The sequence below is a fragment of the Poecilia reticulata genome, chromosome 3 (genome assembly GCF_904066995.2).
Source record: "Poecilia reticulata chromosome 3, P_reticulata-male-v2, whole genome shotgun sequence".
In the NCBI taxonomy this organism is placed as follows: domain Eukaryota; kingdom Metazoa; phylum Chordata; class Actinopteri; order Cyprinodontiformes; family Poeciliidae; genus Poecilia; species Poecilia reticulata.
Genome location: NC_088832.1, coordinates 1,692,501 through 1,712,098, shown reverse-complemented (window position 1 = coordinate 1,712,098; position 19,598 = coordinate 1,692,501). Strand labels below are relative to the sequence as shown.

General features: G+C 39.5%; 1 protein-coding gene and 1 long non-coding RNA gene across 3 annotated transcripts in view; one reads left to right on the top strand and one right to left on the bottom strand.

Annotated features, from left to right (window-relative positions):
* Positions 1-322: 322 nt before the first annotated feature.
* The window catches only part of LOC103462250 (uncharacterized), a 26,809-nt gene continuing 7,533 nt past the window's right edge, over positions 323-19,598 (bottom strand). For both annotated transcript variants that reach the window (XR_001776474.2, XR_533310.3), the window contains exons 3-5: positions 15,958-16,147; positions 15,794-15,866; positions 323-9,246 (exon numbers count right to left, since the gene is read on the bottom strand). This is a non-coding gene — a long non-coding RNA (uncharacterized LOC103462250). The remainder of the gene's footprint in view (positions 9,247-15,793; positions 15,867-15,957; positions 16,148-19,598) is intronic.
* Positions 17,583-19,598, top strand: part of tshz3b (teashirt zinc finger homeobox 3b) — a 54,821-nt gene continuing 52,805 nt past the window's right edge. Inside the window, exon 1 of the mRNA XM_081604914.1 lies at positions 17,583-17,889. The gene's annotated coding sequence lies outside the window, so the exon portion shown is untranslated. The remainder of the gene's footprint in view (positions 17,890-19,598) is intronic.

The following is a 19,598-nucleotide window of genomic DNA, read 5'->3' as shown; positions in this document are numbered from 1 at the left end:
TTTTGTGGAAATTTAATACAACTGTTCCTTGAAGAACTGCTAAAAGAGAATGGTATTATATTTATATTTCAAAATATCAGTTGGTTCTTTATCATCTTCTTATTAACCAAAGATAATAAGAATAAAAGTGTGTGATACTTCATATTTTGGTATTGATCTAAAACCAATTAAAAATGGGAGTATTGCCAATTCTGATACTGATACCAATACTTATTACTTAAGATTAATACATCAAAATTCCTTCATTTAAGTGTCTTTGTGTTTCTTTTCTTTTGATTATGTTCTTTAAACATTTGAAAGAATTTGAACAAAGTATGCAGGAGTCTGCAAAATACTTTAATAACATGTTAACAAGATGAACAGAAAAAATAGAACAAAACAAATGTATGCAAACAAATGATCATCTGAGAGGAAATGAAAAAATCTTTATTTAAGTAGTTGAGAAACTGCAACACAACAATTAAAAAATAACATTTCATAAGGGAATCTGAAACTACAAAGTCTATCTTACTACCCAAGTATCGATCAGATACCAATACTTGCTTGGTAACTTACTTTGGCTTGATGTGCCCCCTCTACTAAGAGCCATTGTGAAAGGCTTACAGAGCCACTTGTGGCCCTGGAACCACAGGTGTTGACCCCTGGTTCAGATGGTTAGCCTACAGACAACAGTTAGTCTCCTCAAAGCAGCACTTTGCTAAGTATTTTTGACATTTGAAGGAAATTAGTTAGGTTGTATTTAGGATAATAAATGGAGTTGAATGCATCCCAACTTTTTCAGATTATTAATTTGAAAATCCTCTGAGCCCCACGTCTCCTACTTTACCACTATGCACCACTTTGTGTTGGTCTTCTGCATGATACAGCAAAAAACAAACCACAATGAAATCTGTGCTGTGGCAAAATGTGTAAAAGGTCAAGACGGATGAATACTTTTTAAGGTTCTGTACTTTTACCGTCTTCCACAGTCGCATAAAAACCTCCATCTTCTGTGACTCCACACAAGGTTTCCTCCGTCAAAGATAAACTCCGGAGTATTCCAGGGAAAGATTGACAAGCAGATACAGAACCAGTGTATCAAACGCAGCTGCTGCAACATCACTGAAGTGCTCCACTTATTTCCCCTGAGTGTTTTACATTTATTTTTCCCTTTATATATTATTCAAGTTCAAATAATTAATTCAGGATATCAAACCAAGATGTAGGAAATCAATCAAAGAGGCTTTTTCAGTCTGCCTTTCATTAGAGAGAACCCCCGGTTCTGGCCGAGCCCGCAGCGTAGCTGGCCGGGACTTCTATGGAGACAGCCTGAAACACTTACGTGGCATCCCGTCCGCCGGAGAAGATGACTGCTCCGCTTCGCACGGCCATGTTGAACTACTTAGGCTGCATCCGATTGGGTGGTTGGAATTATTTTGTTTAGTGCTGATATAAAAATGAACCACATGGCAGGATGGGCTCTAATGGTTCAGTCTGATAATGACATTACTCTTTTTTTTCTGTTCCATCCTTTAGTTTTTTTCCCCTTTCTGTTTTTTAGAAAAGATAATCAGATGTAATTTGCTACAGAAGATGCTAAAGGACACTCTAAAACATGGGCGTTCAAAGGTCATTTGTGGCCCTTGGACAGATTATTTGTGGCCCCCAACAGCAGCTGAAGAAAGCTACAGATTTGACCCGTCCACCTGTGTGGTTGATGCAATTAGAGACTTTATTTTTTTTAATCGGGGTAAAGGTTTTATTGACGAAAATTTTTTAAATGTAAAGTATGTAAAGTATTCATCTTTTTACAACTGAATCTTTATAAGTAGAACCTCGTCTATCTCAAAACTCTTACTGAAAAGTCAACTATTAATTAAACTTAGCTAAATATAGCAAACATTTTCAAAGGAAGTGACCCAAATCCTGTTTTTAAGACTGATAATAAAATTCTTCAAATGGAAACAAAAAGAATTTGAAAACAAGATACCTCTCTTTTAATAATATATTGAATAATTTCCAACAAAAAATAAACAAAAAATTCGACAATTTTGGTCGACATGACAAAAAGCCTGGACACCCATTGTGTAAAAGAGCCTTCAAAAACACTTTCTACATTTCATTTTGAGTGATTTTTAATTTTTTTTTTTTAAACTTACAGTCAATAAAAACTGAACGCAGCAAATTAAACAGTATTTTTCTGTCTGTCTAGACTTTTCGGCCCCTCCATGTTCGGTTCCAGCTCACATCTTTAAGAATCAAACACCCTGGTCAAAGTGACACAAAGGGTTAGCTTCATCTCACTCCCTTTTAGGCAGATCCTGAGGCACACACAATAATGTTGTGGTAAAAATGTCAGTCAGAGACCGGCGAGTGTGAGAGAGGACAGCGGCAGACAGGTAATGAGTCGACTGTGTGAGAATATAGGAGTGTGTGCATGTGTGTGTGGAGTGTCGGTGGTTGGTGGGAAGTAATTTATTGAAGGAAATGTATCTATATTCTCATAGAGGCGCAGTGAAGCCGAGATCTCCATCGCGGTGATAATTTGCGGTTGTTAAAGTGACACACTGTTGGTCGGCTGTTGGAAGCGAGGAATGTGGAGGCCAGACCTGACAATTAGAGCTCCGTATATCACACTGGCTCTCAAAGGAAGGATGGCAGGGAGACGGGCAGTGGAGGTCAAACACACACTCACACACGCACGCAGACGCACTCAGGAACACACACATCGTAGGACAGCCATGCAACATGGCGAAGGTAGCTTAAATATGACACTTAAGGGACATACGGTGCTGCGCATGCACTCAGATGACCACACAGGTGAGTGGATGGAACAAGTTTATTTGATTTCCATCACATGTCCAAATATATAAATGTGTGTGTGTGTGTGCGTGTGTGTGTGTGTGTGCATCGCACCCATCCAGGTCATAAAACATAATTCTGTCTGACACGACTTCAACATAATATGATGTAATTGGACAACAGAGGGACAAAAAAGCATTGTGCGCCCCATGATAAACAGTGCAGGTGAAAATCTATTTCCATTTCCTGTACACACACACGCACTCACACACGCATACACACACTTAATACACTCACTTTATTCTTTAATTGAGCCTTTTGGGGTGCGTCACCAGACAACCCAAGTAGAGACCAAAAAGAAGAAAAAAACAGTCAATATGTGTCTGTGATATGAGCTTGAATAATTGTTATAATTAACGACCTGTGGGTATTAAACCGGCGCCTTCTGAGGCTCATTTTGTGACCGCATCTATCTGCTTTTGAGACCATCCTTCATATTCTCAGATCAGCATACTAAAAGATCCTGAATCGTCAGTTGGAAGATGTTTTCTCTGTGTGTTTGTGTGTGTGTGTTTGCCTGCCCCAGTGGACCGTGTCCAAGCTCTGCTCCTCTCTGGGAAACACACTCCAGAGAACCCCAGACCAGCCTCTGGAAGCGAGCGGTGACCTTTCCCTTTCTTCTTCTGCAGTCGTAGTCATATTCCGTGTGTATTATGTGTAGGAACGGGTGTAAAAGTGTGTGTTTTTTATCAGAAAGATGTAGGGGAGGGAAAAAAAAGCACAAACCGGCAGCCACAACACAACCGCAGCAAACGCAGGCAGACGTGCATATTCCGATGCTCTTCTTTTTCTTTTATTTTCTGTAATTGAAAAATAATTCAGGCGACGTCAGGAGAAATCGATAAAGAATTAATGAAAAGGGAGAAGGAGTCATTAAAAGCAATAAAACGGGAGAGGTTATGATGAAGATGGCATCATGGAGAGACACAGAGGAGACGGGCGCTGCTAATGCTTTGCGGCCGAGTGTGGGACAGGATTAAGAAGCAAAGGCGCAGATCAGTATTTTTATGTTGTGATAATTTGCAGTCTGTTTTTGCTGGGGAAGGAGATATGAGCTAAGTCAGACCTAAACACGTTTATTGATTTCCCTTCTTCAAAATGCTTCAGAACATGGAAAGACAAATCCTTTCGCTGACATTCTAGGCCTTTTAAAATGTTTTTTTTTTAAACAAAACAAAATTCAACATTTTCCAATTTAACAAATTTTTAAGGCGTTTGTTTTCACTTAAGTGCACATAAACATTTTTAATATTCTGTCCTGGAGCTAAATGATCACCCCTCCCCCCCACCTCTCGTTGTACAGTTTTACCAGCATGCCGAACATTACCGTCAATCATTTAAAAGTGTAATTATATGACACTTCTCCAGTAAAATACCTGCAGTCTCTTAATAGGATCCGAGCCATCAAGATCCAACCTTAAGCTTCCTCCCGGCCCTACCACTCATCGGAGTGCCATAAAGCTGCCAGAGGAAACAATACTGCCTCTCGCCTCGCTGCTGAGGTTAATGGCAAATGGGGCTGTGGCTGCCGGTGATATTGTTGGATAAATGATTATTGATTAGGCAAAGGTTGAGCTAATCATTAGGCTTCATCCATTTTACAGACTCTCTCTGTGACCTTTCTGCTCAGAGCCTCTTGGATTGCCACGATTTCTCTGCACGATGTTTGAATCGCAGACGGGCCGAGGGGGAGAAAGAAAAGTCTAGTAATACGGCACACAATGGAGGGAAAGCATCCGATAACCTTGAAAAAGAGAGAGAGAGAGAAAAGTTATGGATTTATTATGTGATCAGTGTTTGTAAAGCAAATACTTGCGCAAATCTAATTTTGGGAAAGCTTCTGCAGTTTAAAGAGAGTGTTTGCAGGCCTCTAAGAGAGGGTTTTTGTGTGTTTTATTTGTTTTCTTTTGGCGGCTGGGAACTCCAAAATGCCAGTTGTAAATTTATATTTTAGGAGTTCCAAGTTGAGTCTGTAAGATAATCTCTGGAGGGGGAGATTAGGGTGATGGCCAGGAGGCCCTTCAGTTTTATAGACTTGGAGTTGATCGTCAAAGAATCCTACCAATGGAAAGACGGCAAAAGCTGGTCAGCAACTTTCAGAGAGGCTTGGTTGTTGTTGTTGCCAATAAAGATTTTTTCCATTGGTTATTGAGGAGGGTGTAAAAAATGTTTTGATAACATGTAACATTTTTATAGAATCGATCCTCCTATAATGCTATCGGTTATCTTTGTAGGGACGCCTGATCCGTTTCCTTTCAGAAACACATTTCTTTGTTGCATGGAAATTATTTTCAATGAAAATCTGCAAGAAGAAGAATAATTTCATGGCTTAAGAGTACATGCACCAGTATGTGTGTTTATACTTGTATATGCTACATATAGAGGACCACTTTCATCATTCCTACCAACATAGAGAGGTCCTTTTCATGGTCCTCACTTTTTTGCCAGTTCTGCCAGTTAGAGGTATGTTGTGAATTAAGTTTTAGCTAAGGTTAGGAACAGACTAGTACTGGTTAAGATTAGGAAAAAATGTCTGGATTAGGCAAAAATCTAGTTAATAAAATGAACAATACCAAGTCCTGACATGGGTAGAAATAAAAACTGGTGTGTGTGTGGGTGTGTGTGTGTTTGTGTAGAGAAAAGATAAATAGATGCATTCAGCTCATGCAAACACTAGAGGTGTGAGATACTGCAGATTTTGGTATCAATCCGATAGTTAATAAATACAAGGTCAGTATTGCCCATAATAAAACTGATATCGATAATTTTTATTATTTAAGTTTGGTTTATCAAACATCTGACATTTTGGCGTTTTCTGTCTTCTCTTTCTTATTTATTTTATTATAATCTTAACTTTACATGTGCCCATAAATTATTTTAAGATTTTACAAGATAAACAGAAACAACAGAAGTGTTGCTTTTTTTCTAAATAAGCAAAGTGCAGAAAATCATTATTTGACACAAAACCAAAATAACATCTTTTGTGAGATAGAGTTGGGAAACGATAACAGAAAAATAAAATACAATTTCAAAAAGGAATCTGAAGTCATCAGTCTTAGTATCAATACTGACAGTGATTTGGGATCAATTCACTGATCTTTAGCAGACATATAAATAATTTTATTTCTGATCTAAGATTCTATTTAAAAATCACAGTTGAGAAGTATGTAGAACATCAAACTATATATTTTTACAGTGAAGTACAGTAGGAAAAAAAAGTGTTTTGTTTCCAATTGCTGGCTTAGAAGTGAAATCTGTGCATGTGAAGCTTCCGCTCGGAAACCTTGACATGGTGACGAGGAAATACCTCACTCCTAACAGCTCTATTTATTGAAGTGGAGCAAATATTCCTGGCAGCGGGACTTTAACCAAACCCAGACCTGGAGCTCACATCTGCTCCCAATCACAGCAGAGCCTCTCTCCGTTCCTCCTCTGCTTCATTTATTCGCAAAGCTGCGACTGGGAAACTGGCTGTTTATTTGAAGTGATACCTCTCTCCCCACTACTGGATGGCAGGATTAGTGCTTTCAAGCCTTCGGTGTAGAATTGCATTGTTTCGAGTTTTGTGGATTCAGTTCTGTGCAAAAGTTTCAGGCCAGCCCCAGTTTTCTATTTTCCTTTTTTGTTCCTTCAGAGGTTTCTTAAAGACTGATCAACTTAAGACTTATCAATTCTCCACATTGCATCTGACCACGATGTATGTAAAAATAAGAGAACTTGGCAGGAAAATATCTTAAAAACAGATTTATCAAGCGTTAGCAGCAATCTGTGGTGAATGAAAAACTTTTGAAATAAATAAAATGATCCAGCACATAGAAAAACAACACAAAAAATAAAATAAAATTTCATAAAGGAATCTGAAGCTTGTATCAATTTTAGTACCGATACTGGTAGTGACCGCCTACCTCAAGCAAACATATAAATAATCAGATTTCTGACCTATGGTTCTATTTATATGATACGGCATTGTTTTTGTTGTTGTTGTTGTTGTGTCATCCATTGTATCACTATAATCCTTCAGTTTTTGGCTTGCCTAGTTGGGGCTACAATCCTGTTTCCTGTGTTGTCATTCGAATTTTACTGAGATTCACTTAAAAAATAGGGGAATTTTTTCTTTCCACAGATAAATATGATTGAAAGGTTCTATAAGTGTAGAGTCAGAAAACTGGTTCATCAAGCAAGGTGAATTATTGTAACTCAAGAGTTAAGTGGCTCAGGAAAAACTAAGCAGAATAAAGCAAAATTATAAAGACATGCTTCTGAAAATAATATGATCCAAAGATTACAGAAATGAGTTAAAAATCAGAACCTTGGCAGACTATTGATATAAAAAGGTGCAAAATAACTCTTAAATCAAACACTTCTGTCTATTTTAGTGTGTAATTATATTTTTGTGCTCAGGCACTGCTACTTGTAGTTAAAATTCAACTTGACATGGAAAACTTTGCTTATTTTAATTTTGAGATTTTTTTTAAAATACAGAATCCTGACAGCAGAAGCATTCATTTTACATTATCTTGTATGGTCCATTTTTAGAAGTCCAGTGCATTGAGCTTAAAATGTCAGCTTTCAATAATACACTTCTAAAATTAATGTCTCAGATCTTTTTATTTCATTGTATTTATAAATGTGGACAAAACCATTGTTGCCCCTCTGTTAATGACCAAAAAACCCACAATGATCACTGAAATATTATGAAACTGACAAAAGTAATAATAAATAAAAATGTTCTGGAAATTAGCCACTAAAATTTAGACATTGCTTTTGAATTGTGGTTCAGTATAATCATTGACTTAATCAATGACTTGAAAGAAATGTTAATTTCTAATGCAACGTCTTGAAATTGAGCCTCTGTCTCTTTAAAAACTCCTGCTCTTTCTGAAACTCTGCCTTCAAGAAGTCATCACAACATGGCTCCTCTATTAATCCTTTAACAACATTTTTACCAGTGTTGCTCTGAGAAGTAGCTCCTATAATGAGCTCAGCAGATGGAGGTTCCACCAGGTGTTTGCTAATTACTGCTGGCTAGTCTGAAGGAGCTGAGTGAGGGCGTCGTAGGAAGGAGTTGCTCTGTGAGATGGAAACTCTGAAGGTTAGAAACTGCTGCTCCAAAGAGGAGCTGTGTCTCCAAGGTGGGGCTAGGTCCACTAAGGCATTTTGGACAGCTGAATGGTTGCCTTGGAGATTACGGGATTTCTCAAGCATGCATGAAAGAATCAAGGCAACACTCCAGGTAGGATGAGGAAATAACATTGTAACATGATGGTTCAAACAAGTTGATTTTACATGGTGCTGTCCTTTTATATTGTCAAATTGACTGATTAGAAGCTTGAAGACACCGTAGTGCCAATTAGAGGACACACATTACTTTAACTTGTCCCTCCAGCCAGATTAACTTACATTTTTTTAAAGGTTTTTTGGGTTCAGGCCTGTTTCATTAGTTTTTTTTTTAATGATTCTGTTGAACCACAATTCAAAAGCAACATCTGATATTCACTGAATAATGTTTTTCACTGTTGGTCTTTCTCAAGAAAGTGTCCATTTAAAAAAAGTTTCTATGTTAAAATACCTTTTTAGTTGTTATTGGTCTTATGTAATAAATTTGTGAAAATGAATTTGGATTCCTCATTTGGAGTAAACCATAATTAAAAACCTTAAAAGGAAAAAAAACAAACAAAAGATGTTGTGTAACAATTAGTATTTCAGTTTCCCATTTTAAAAGGTTTTAATCTTGTTCAATCATATTCTAATCTACTGAATAATTTCCATTTGTTTATTCTCTTTCCACTTCCCCTCTGTTTTACCTCACAATGTTTCATTTAAATATTTCATCCAACTGTCTTGCAGCTCCCGCAGCTTGCTTCTTGTCACCTACATTTCAAGGCCCGACATTTAAATGGAGCACGGCAGTCACTTTTAAAGGCATGTGTGTGAGAAAGCGAGACACGGAGAGAGAAAAGGACGGGGTTGGGAAGTCTGAGACGTCAGGTGGTGATGAGAACTGAAAAGGTGGAGAAGACAATGGAGTGATAACTAATGTACTTCCTGTGTACTTCCTCTCCGCCCTTGTCAAGCCCTCCCGCTCCCAACAGCACCTTCTCTCCCGTTGCCTAAAAGATAAAAGCCGATGTTTTCAGTGTGTGTGAATCTGAGGTAATCTGTTGTGAGCTGCATGAAAGTTGGCCTCCGCATGAATGTGAAGACAAAGTGATGGCTGACGTAGACTGTGAGAGAGAGACAGACTGGAGTGTTCTGTGGAAGTGGAGGAGTAAAGCTTTCACTTAACATGCAGATGTGTCGTGTCTGATCTGCCGAATAGGTGAGCTGTACCCGTGTGTGTCTCAAACCCGTCAGCGTGTTGATTTCATCTCGTGTCCGATGAACAGCTTCAACAGCTTCATGAGGCTGAAAAACACAAGACAGTGAAAAAATAAGGCAGGAGACCAGGTTGGGAGTACTCAGTCACTCAGTCACATGAAAAACACGGCATCTTGTTGTAGTTTGGACTGGGGCTGGGGAAACACAGTGACAAACAGCATTTGGCTTTTAACACATTTTGTCCCACATTGTCATGTAGCTCCGACCCCAAAACGTGCGCTGCCTCATGTCACAACACCGCAAACTACAGTATAATACTTCTAGAGCTGTAAAATCACATCAAGCCTGCATCTGTATGTTCCTGCAGAGAGAATCACCTCATTCCAGGTTTCTGTTGCTACGGCATGTTGATTGGCTGAACTTTGCATGATTTATGAATCAGTAAAATAATTTTAAATTTAGTCTGTTATTCAAAAGCCAACCATTGACATCTAAAAATTGTGAATTTGGTTATGGCTATGGCTTTTCCACATTATGTCGTGTTACTTCATTGTCCTAATTAATGTTAATTAATTGTCTGTGTGCTTTAATGTGGCAGACCGATAGAAATAGGCATGCCACTTTCCCATAAATAAACTCCAAATTACCTTCCATCCCTCGGCTGTGGTCAGCAGATATGGGAAGCAACAAGTTACAAGTAGCTGAAATTTGCTTCTTCTGTGGGTCGTCTGAAGTCCCCCTTATGCCTATTTACAGGCTTTTATGACAAGTTTTTGTCTTGATTTTCCCCTTCCAATAATCTTAAGGACACCTTAAGTATCAGGATGGCTTTAAAATTTGTTTTAGGGGATATTCCTGTCGTGTGTTAAGAGTGATCTATTCTGCTCAGACTGACGTCGGGACCACTACATTCTAAAAATTGGGGGGGGGGGATATTAAGCATGTTGGATTGTTTTGGCCCGATATATCAGTGTGTGTGGTGTTGCCTGAGAACAAAAGAGACGGCAGCCTGTTGAATGTGACGTGCAGCCAATCAGAAAGAAAGGTGACAGAAACAAAGACGGAAGTTCAAAATACACAGAAGACGAGACAACTGTCATGGTGGAACATAAAGTCTGGTGGAAGTTGTAGACATCTGATATAGAGTCCACCAGCTATCACCATGGCTTCTTATATGTCAGTCATGTTTGTTCACTCGGAACTCATGTTTGGTCTCAAGAGGTTTTGCAATATTTTCCGTCTGACATCTAAATGTTGGTGAGTGAATTCAGTTTGTGTATGGTGTACACCTCACACAGTATGACTGTTACACCCAATTTTTTTTTACTATCATCTATGGGGGTCTCTCAAGTTTCAAAAATCAGCCAACAATGTTAAAATCTTGCCGTGTAAAGCTTTCATAAGTTTAATCTAACTAATTCACCTGTGTAATTTAATCTCAGCATGCGGGCGAGGCAGGTGAAGATACAACAACAGACATGGATTGAATGAAGATCGAACTGGCAACCGTCTGACTGCAGGACCAACTCATACAAACTCCCACCATCGCCTCCATCATAGGAGAAATGACCCATAACAGGTGACTGAATTGTTTACTTGTCTCTGTTCCTCCACTCTAAAAGAATACAAACAAACTTGAAAGCATTTGTTTCTCTTTGTTGTTAATATGGATGTGTACCGAACAATGATGCTACAACCACTGGGCTATGATTTATGTGTAATGCTACACCCCTAATTATAGCTACTGCAGTCTTCCAGGTTTTAGTACGGATGACACTTGGCAAGTAGGTCAAGTCAGAACAACCATAGTAAACTACAACAAAATAAAACAAGAGTTATTAGACCCATAAAAATGTAATAGTAACACAGGAGGAGGGGCTCCTCTGTGAAATGACCTCATACAGCTGGCCCGCACAAATACTACTGTAATGTGCCCCTCTGTCTCTCTTCCTCTCATACATGCTAATATTTGGAGAAAACGCGTAGGAAGTCATGGGTTCTAGTTGCCCGGCTGCTCACTGACCCTCTGCATGTGTGTTTGACCTTTACACTTTGCGCTTTGCCCCACAGGGGAATAGGTTTGGCTCCTCTGATGTAGCTCACACACAGATGTACACACACTGCGCTAACCTTTGAGCGTGTGGATTTAGCTTTGCGGGTAGTCTTCGGTCCGGCTTGTGGTCAGGCTCAGTAACGGATAGAGGGGATATATCACTGCCTCAGTCCCTAAAACCACAAGGATGGGTTACACACACACACACACACGCACACACACGCACACACACACACACACACACACACACACACACACACACACACACACACACGCACGCACACACACAAACTGAGACACTGAGCTCCTGATTCCTGAGCTTAGCACTTGATCCTCGCTCTGGGAGGTTGACACTTCAGAGAGAAAGCCTTTCCAAAGTCTTTCGGACTTCAAACACACACACACACACACACGCACACACACACACACACACACACACACACACACACACACACACGCACACACGCATATACACTATAAACCTCTGATGAAACACACAGCATCCCTGCGAGAGCCCCAAACGCTCGGAGGCCTGATGATGGTGATCTGCTGGTTAGCATCTGTTTACTGTCAGGCAAAGCACTTTGCATTTCTTTGACCGTCCGTCACCTACAGCTCAAATGAAACCTCACATCTCGGTGTTTGAGAAGCAGCAGACATATTGAAAAAATCATCTGTGTCGCCAAATGTCCTTAAGCCACGACTACTCACTTTTTAGAGAAGTGGAAAATCATTTGAGCGTATTGACCTCCTCCTCCTGCCTCCCTGGAGGAAGGGCGCCGCACTGGCCGCTTTAGCCCCCGCAGCGCGGCGCTAATTCAGACAGGCGTGAAGCAGACATGATTCTAACGTGGATGTCAACTCGCTGGACGTCTTTGCGAGGCTCAAGGGTAAGGAGCTGCCAGTGAGCAGGGGGGTCTTGGGGAACTGTAGCTTCTGCATCTGCATTTAACACACTATCCTGTCTATTGTGTGGGCAGAGGTGTGGACAAGCCCATGGATACTGGCTCAGTGTGGTGTTGACATGAGTTCCTGCTAGGGTGTGTTGGTACAAGAGCAGACATACACACACACTGCTCTGATCATAAAAGCCTTCTGTTTTCTCTATGGGTTTTTAACTTGCTTTATTGTATTATTGTACATTTGTCTGCATGTGAACTTTTAATTTGTTCTGTTGTCTAGTAATTACACAAAATGAAAATTCATTTTTGGAGAATTTGTAATATTTTGGCAAATTGATCCACTGAAATCCTCATTCAAGTATTTTTAATGTCTGAGGTATTAAAATTATTCTTATTAGAATACTTGCTCTTAAATACAATGGAGTATTACGGCCAGACTAAGACTTATTTTTTTAAACTAAAACAATAAAGGTATAATATTCTGACAATAAAATCAGAATTTTATGAAGTTTTTTCTTAGCCTGGTATTAATACTCTGTCAGAAATACTAAAATTAAGTAGGAATGTTCAAATTTTCTGACTCATATTCGGTGATGTGTACATATGATTAATCGGTGCATTCAGGGAGCAGCTGTGATACAGTAAGATGCAGTTTTCAGATAAAATCATAATGCATTACTTTTTAACTGTTTACATCACTGAAATATGATCTGCTGTGATAAAAGATCAAAATGAAGCAACATCCTGAAAGACTCTTCTTCAAGACTCATTGATAATGCATTATTTTGTTAGCGATAACACCTAGTGTTCAGGAGGGGAACTGCATCAATTTAAACAGGAAAAACAAAAAACAAATGGTGCAGAGGAGAATCCACTATTATTTTTTGTTAATTCTAACAAAAAATATATATATTGTGTGATTTTGACACTCTGACAATAAGATAAAGTTGCATATTGATCTCAACATGCAACTAAATATGTGTCTCACTCTACAAATACATAAAGTTTGCTCATTAACTATAACAGAAACCTCTCAAAAGCCAGGCGTGGACATCATCTCACATGTCAAATATGACATTTTCTCGCTCCACTTTCTTACCATCAGGCCTCTCTTTCAGTTCCTCATATATCGACCTTATATAGAGGGAGAAACAGAGAGGGTTGATAGCAAAAGCATAACGGAAACATCAGGTGCAGCTGAAGTGTCTTGGAGCAGGTGTGACAAAGAATCGGCTCATGTTTCCAATGCATCCCTCGGAGAGGACTGTTAGCCTAATATTCAAAGTTTATCCTAATAAAGCAAATAAATGTATAATCTGTTACTGGGAAACCTTTTGATGGTTAGCAAAAGGGATAAGCCTGAAGAAATAACATTTCATCAGACTTGAAGCAGGGATGGAGTCAGTACCAGGCCTTCTGAGACCAAGAACCAAGACCAAGGTCGAGGCTGAATGTTCAGGACTTCTAAAAATATTTTGTGGTGCTCTTTGTGCACCACAAAATAAACTGATACTTATTTCATTAAATGAAACCATATGTTGATACACATTCTCTAAACAGAATTAATCATCTTACATTGCACAATAATTGTAAGATAAGCAAAACAAATAGTGACAGATTAGACTAATGAACATTTGTCAAATAAAAAAAAAATTATATGATCTGAATAAAAACAATTCATCAGAGTATCAGATATTACATTTCTGCTTAATTTTCCTTGTGTTGCTGTAGATGTCTTGTGAAACTGGATGTGTCTTGCTAACTTTACCTATAGTTAACCCCAGTGGTGAATTTACAGATTTCTTTCTCTTTCTTTCTTTCTTTCTTTCTTTCTTTCTTTCTTTCTTTCTTTCTTTCTTTCTTTCTTTCTTTCTTTCTTTCTTTCTTTCTTTCTCTTTCTTTCTTTCTTTCTCTTTCTTTCTTTCTTTCTTTCTTTCTTTTTTTCTTTCTTTCCTCTTGAGTTCTTTTGTGCTTTTGTAAAACGAATTTAACAGTTTTCTGCGGTTAGACTGCAGGTGTTTGCTCAGCAAAACCTAGACCACATTGCATGTGAACACACAGACATGGTGTTTTAAAAGGACCAAATGGTGTTGTAAACATTCATGTGCAACACAATTTCGCGGTCATTAGCAATAATAACACTGTATTTTTTTCTGAGATGGTGGAATGCAGCTGTGCTTTTATTTCACATACAGCTTGTTGTGCTTCTGTATGTGAATATAAAAGGGACTTTACTTTACTTTGTTATGTCTACATTTAGGTATATGCGACAATAAGCTGAATTAAAGCCACAAGTGGCGTTGGAGGCCCTTGCAGCCAAGCGCCGCTCTGGCCTATTTGCCACCGCGGGGGTTCCTGCACCATCACTCTCTAGCCACCGCTGACGCTCTGGCGCAGTTCACCGAGCCTTGATGTTTTATGGCGAATGGCCAGATTTGAGGCTTGGCCATGCCCTCCACAGGAAACTGTTGGCGCTTTAAAGTAAGTGAGAGCAATTTCTTATCTGACACAAGATCATGTTGATTAGGTCAAGAGAGGCAGAATTGGATCTTTCCCAATAAAAAAGGTCACTTTTTGTACTGAGAGGGCGGGGCTTAGGTGAGGTGAGACTATGACGACATAGGATCGTCAGGCATCCAACCAGGATCCCTCATACCAAGTTTGGTGCCAATTTTCCTTTCTATGTGAAAGTTGTAGCTGTTGGTTTTCATTGGCGAGTATGCCAAACTTGGGGCCGCGCAACGCCCCCTCAACATGTACGAAAACTCACCATTTTGATGAATTTTAATGCCACACCCCTTAACTGCATCCTGACCAAAAATGAAGCCGATAGGTGAAAATGCCTAGGAGGAGTTTGTTAAAGTTTGACGTGAGTAAAATGGAAAAATGGCCAAAATTTGATCTTTGACCCAAAATGGCCGCCTCCCTGAGCATTTTAGGGGGTACCTCCAAGAGACTTTTTTTCTTGATTTGGGAAGATCTACCTACATACCAAATTTCAGATCTCTACGACCTACGGTTTTCCCCAACTCACTTTAGGGGCCGCTGTAGAGCCATTTGGCCACGCCCACTTAAAATTCCACCAGAATCCGAAAAGTTTCGTTGGGGGACAATTTTGGGTGAGGGTTGGTGAGTCTTTGAATGTGATAAATCCCTCAAACAGCCCTGCAAAGTGACGGAAAAATAAAAACAAGAATAAGAAATCCTGCGATTACAATAGGCCTTCGCAGCGCTTAGCTGCTCGGTCCTAATAAAGAAAAGGTGGAGACATTTCAAAATGAGGCCTATGAGTAACATTGTTACACACGAAGCTTGTGAAGCTAAGTACAGAAGAACTAGTACCATGTTTCAGCTAATTCCAGTAGAAAAAGGGTCTTTTTCTGGTGATAGGTTATCTTCTTAACACTTGGGCACCTACAGGCAAACTTCGCTAATCTTGGAGGTGATAACCACTCCATGAGACCAGCCTGACCTTGGCACCATGCCACAACCACAGCTTATTCTCAACATGGATGGATGGATGGATGGATGGATGGATGGATGGATGGATGGATGGATGGATGGATGGATGGATGGATGGATGGATGGATGGATGGATGGAAGTGAACAAACAACTGAATAAATTCATTCATTTTTGCCATCTACAGATTTGTGTGCTGCTAGGTGTTTGATCTCTCACCTTCCTCCTCTTCAGGATGTGACTGATGTTCACCAGCCCTCGTTAAGAAGCAGTAGTTAGAGGAGTGGGTTTTCTGAGATAGACGCCAGATGGTAAACTTACTACTCATGGTAACTGCCGAGTTCTTCAGCAGTTGTTTGAAGAGAAACTTTTGTCACACTCACCCCTTGGTTCTGTACCTTCCTTGCAGACCAGACTGTTGTTATCTGGATGATTCTCTTTGTGTTTGCTGCCATGTTGACTCTCCTTTTCAGCGAAGGAACAGAAGTGTCTCCTTGTTGCTTCTTTAGAAAGAGCACCTACCAGTGGCTCGTCCAGCGCTCGCTCACCTGTCCGCCCTTCGACGTTCGACCTCTGTCAGTGGAAAAACAGCAAAACAAACCCAATCAACAGCAAACGCAAACAATCAGCCAACCTCAACATCTGTGGATGCACTTACCACCCCTCCTGGATCATGTTCATCTTTTCTAACCATAAGAACATCCTAGACTCCTTCTTCTGCCAAGAACCAGTTCAGTGTGCACTTGCAGCCATTAACAACCTACAGCGTGGTGGTAGGTTAACCACTCTCTGCAGAAAACCATCTCTAGAATCACCTTCTTTTTTCAATTAACTTCTTCTACCGTTCATTTCTACCTGCGTGAGTAACTGTTGCTTGTCCTAGAGTCAATCCGTTCAAATATGACACAATTGACTTGTAGATATGTTATGCTTAAATTATACTAAATACTCCAAAAGTAAAGTTAAAATAATAATCTCAGGTTTAACACATTCATTATCAAAGTTTGAACAGATAGTACCATTTTAAAGCACAATCTAGAAACTATTTATTTGGGACTAGCTCATTTTTTATGTAGAAATTAATTCAACACATCTGACACTTGTCACAAATTTTATATACCTTAGATTGGTTATAACTATTGGTTATGCCAATGTGTTGGCATAAATAGTTAAAGCCTTCAAAAGCAATCATTTCTCAGAAAACCTTTAGGACTTAATTAGCTAGTTAGGGTGTCACCATGAGTTTTCCAATATTATATTTTCTCATGGTATTTGAATTTTTTTTAGATTAACCTTTTGTCTCACTGTTTTCTTTCTGATGAGAAATCCATATGTTACCTGTGAAGTCTAGATCTTCACGGGTTGTGATGTATTTGGTGATAGTTTGTTGGATATGTTTTTGTTGCTACTGTAACAAAAACATATATATATATATATATATATATATATATATATATATATATATATATATATATATATATATATATAAAATCAGTGACGTGTGGTCATCATGGAAAGTAATATAGGCCTATAATAATAAAATCATTTAATTTGCTATTTTCACTGTGTGGTTTGTACTATAAAGTACCTATTTTTTTACTTAACCAATTTTGATTATTTTTTCTTCAAAATCGCTGGATTTTCGCATTTTTCCATTCAAATGCTCAGAAGCGAAGCTGGTGCAAGCTGAGCCTCACCTGGGATTGCGCAACCTCTCGCCAGCTGCACTGGCTGCCATTCTACGGGAGCATGTTCGTCCTGTCTGTACGCCGGCAATAAAATGGTTAAAAAACATTTTATATATGGACTGATTTTCCATAATTTAGCTTATGAATATAATGTACAGTGTTTTTTGTCACAAACTGTGTGTGTCATGTTTTGTGTGCGGAGGAGCGATCAGAAACGGCAGAGAACAGACTCGAGGTGAGGCAGGCAGTTCTCTTGCCTCATGGCAGGGGGCGCTCATGATCCCAGATATTGTGACTGCACAACTGCAGAGTAAGACACAGTGAGCTAGCCATGGAGCTAGCCATACAGTAAATAAGTAAAGAACAGCGATATATTTGTTTTCTCCTCTCTTCCGACGTCAACATAAAGTACTACATTTCTACACTTAAACAGTTTTCTAAAGTGGATTTTCAATTGAAGCAGGAGATAATAACTAAAGGAAGACCAACACCGGAGCTGAAAGTTTTACTTCGAGACAGTTTGATGATTCTCAAACCGAGTAGAAAAGACATGCCGAGGATCGACTTGGCTTTGGATGAACGGATATTTTTGTGCAGAATTAGGATGGATTTTATTGATAAGTAAAGGTAAGACAGCAATAAGATGTTTTTATTTAGTTTTTTAATGAAATGTGCGTTTTGTGGGCTACAGTTAATGTTTAAATAATTCAGTAAAGTAGAAGCGGTAGCTAATCTACCACAGCAATTATTTATTAATAAAACATTAAGCTTAAAACGTACTACAACAACAGACTGAATGATCTGTTCTGTGTGCAAAATCTTGAATGTTTTTTGGTGTTAAATCCTAAAACATGAAGCGGCATTGTTGTCAGTTGCTATGACTACGAGTCTGCGTGTAGCTTGGCGATACAGAGCGAGACTTGCCCTTTGCTGTGGATCATAGCAGGAAATTAATACCTACATTTCTAAGTTTCACTGAGTTAACACGGCTATGGATGACATGTAAAAGATTAGTCTTTTTGCCCCCCAGCGTTGTGTGGATGGGCGAAACATCCGTACGTCCAATAACATGCATGATGTCTATATAAGTCGTAAGTCAGTACCAGCAAAGAACCTCACCGCACGTCACTGATATATAATGGTGCGTGTGTGTGTGTGTGTGTGTGCGCGCGCGCGTGTGGGTGTGTGCGCGCGCGTGTGTGTGTGTGTGTGTGTGATGTGTGTGTGTGTGTGTATGTGTGCGCGCGCGTGCTCGTGTGTGTGTCAGCTCTGGTGGTCTCTGAACTTGACTTTACCACTGTTTTCCGATAGTGTAACCAATGAAGTGCAGTAATGGAGTGTAGTGGCCTGAAGTGTAGCTATGAATTCTTCTCTAATGACTCTAGCACATGTGAGTCTGGCTTTAAGCCCTCTCCTTAACGTCACTGGACACTGTATACTTTGTGCCTGAACGCATGTGTGCGTGTGTGTGCGTGTGTGTGTGTGTATGTGCCAGGACGGCAAAGCTTAGGGCACTCCAGTGATCTCATTTGCCCTTAAAAGTGCTCCCCCTCTGGCTGTGAAAGGGTCTGTATTTTTACACACGTACACGCACACACACACACATGCACGGACACACCTACACCCCCCCCCCCCACACACACACACACGTGTGTGTCTTTCTATGTTCACAAGGACTTTGCACTAACTTCCATTCATTTTTCATTCATTTCTAGAGCCCAACCCAGACCCAGACCCTAACCCTAAACCTAACCCCATCCAGTATATGGTTAATCCTAAACCTAATCTAAGCTTCATACATACTTTAAATGGCGTTTTAACTAAAGCTCTGAGGTGTGAGACGTTTAACTGAAGTCCTACAAGAGTTGTGGGTTTTAATGTTTTTATCTTTTTTAGCCTTTTTTTTCTTTTAAAAAAATTCTCTTTGTCCTTCTAACTGTTTATTCACTGTCACATGCTGTTTTTATTTTAATTATGTAAAGCATTTTGAAATGCCTTGCTGCTGAAATGTGCTATATAAATAAAATGTGATTGATTGATTGATTGATTCTAAATCTAACCCTAAACCCATAAACAGAACTTCTTCTGGGGCTTCAGGCCCCAGAAGAACCAGTCAGTCCCCGCAGCGTAGTATTTGTTGGACATATTGGGCTTATAATGAATCAAATACAAGACCACATGCACACACACGCACACCTACGCATGCACGCACACACACACACACACACACACACACATACACACACACACACACACACGCACGCACGCACGCACACACACACAAACGCACGCACACACACACCTCTGGGATGTATGTGCTCTGGATGTTGAATTTA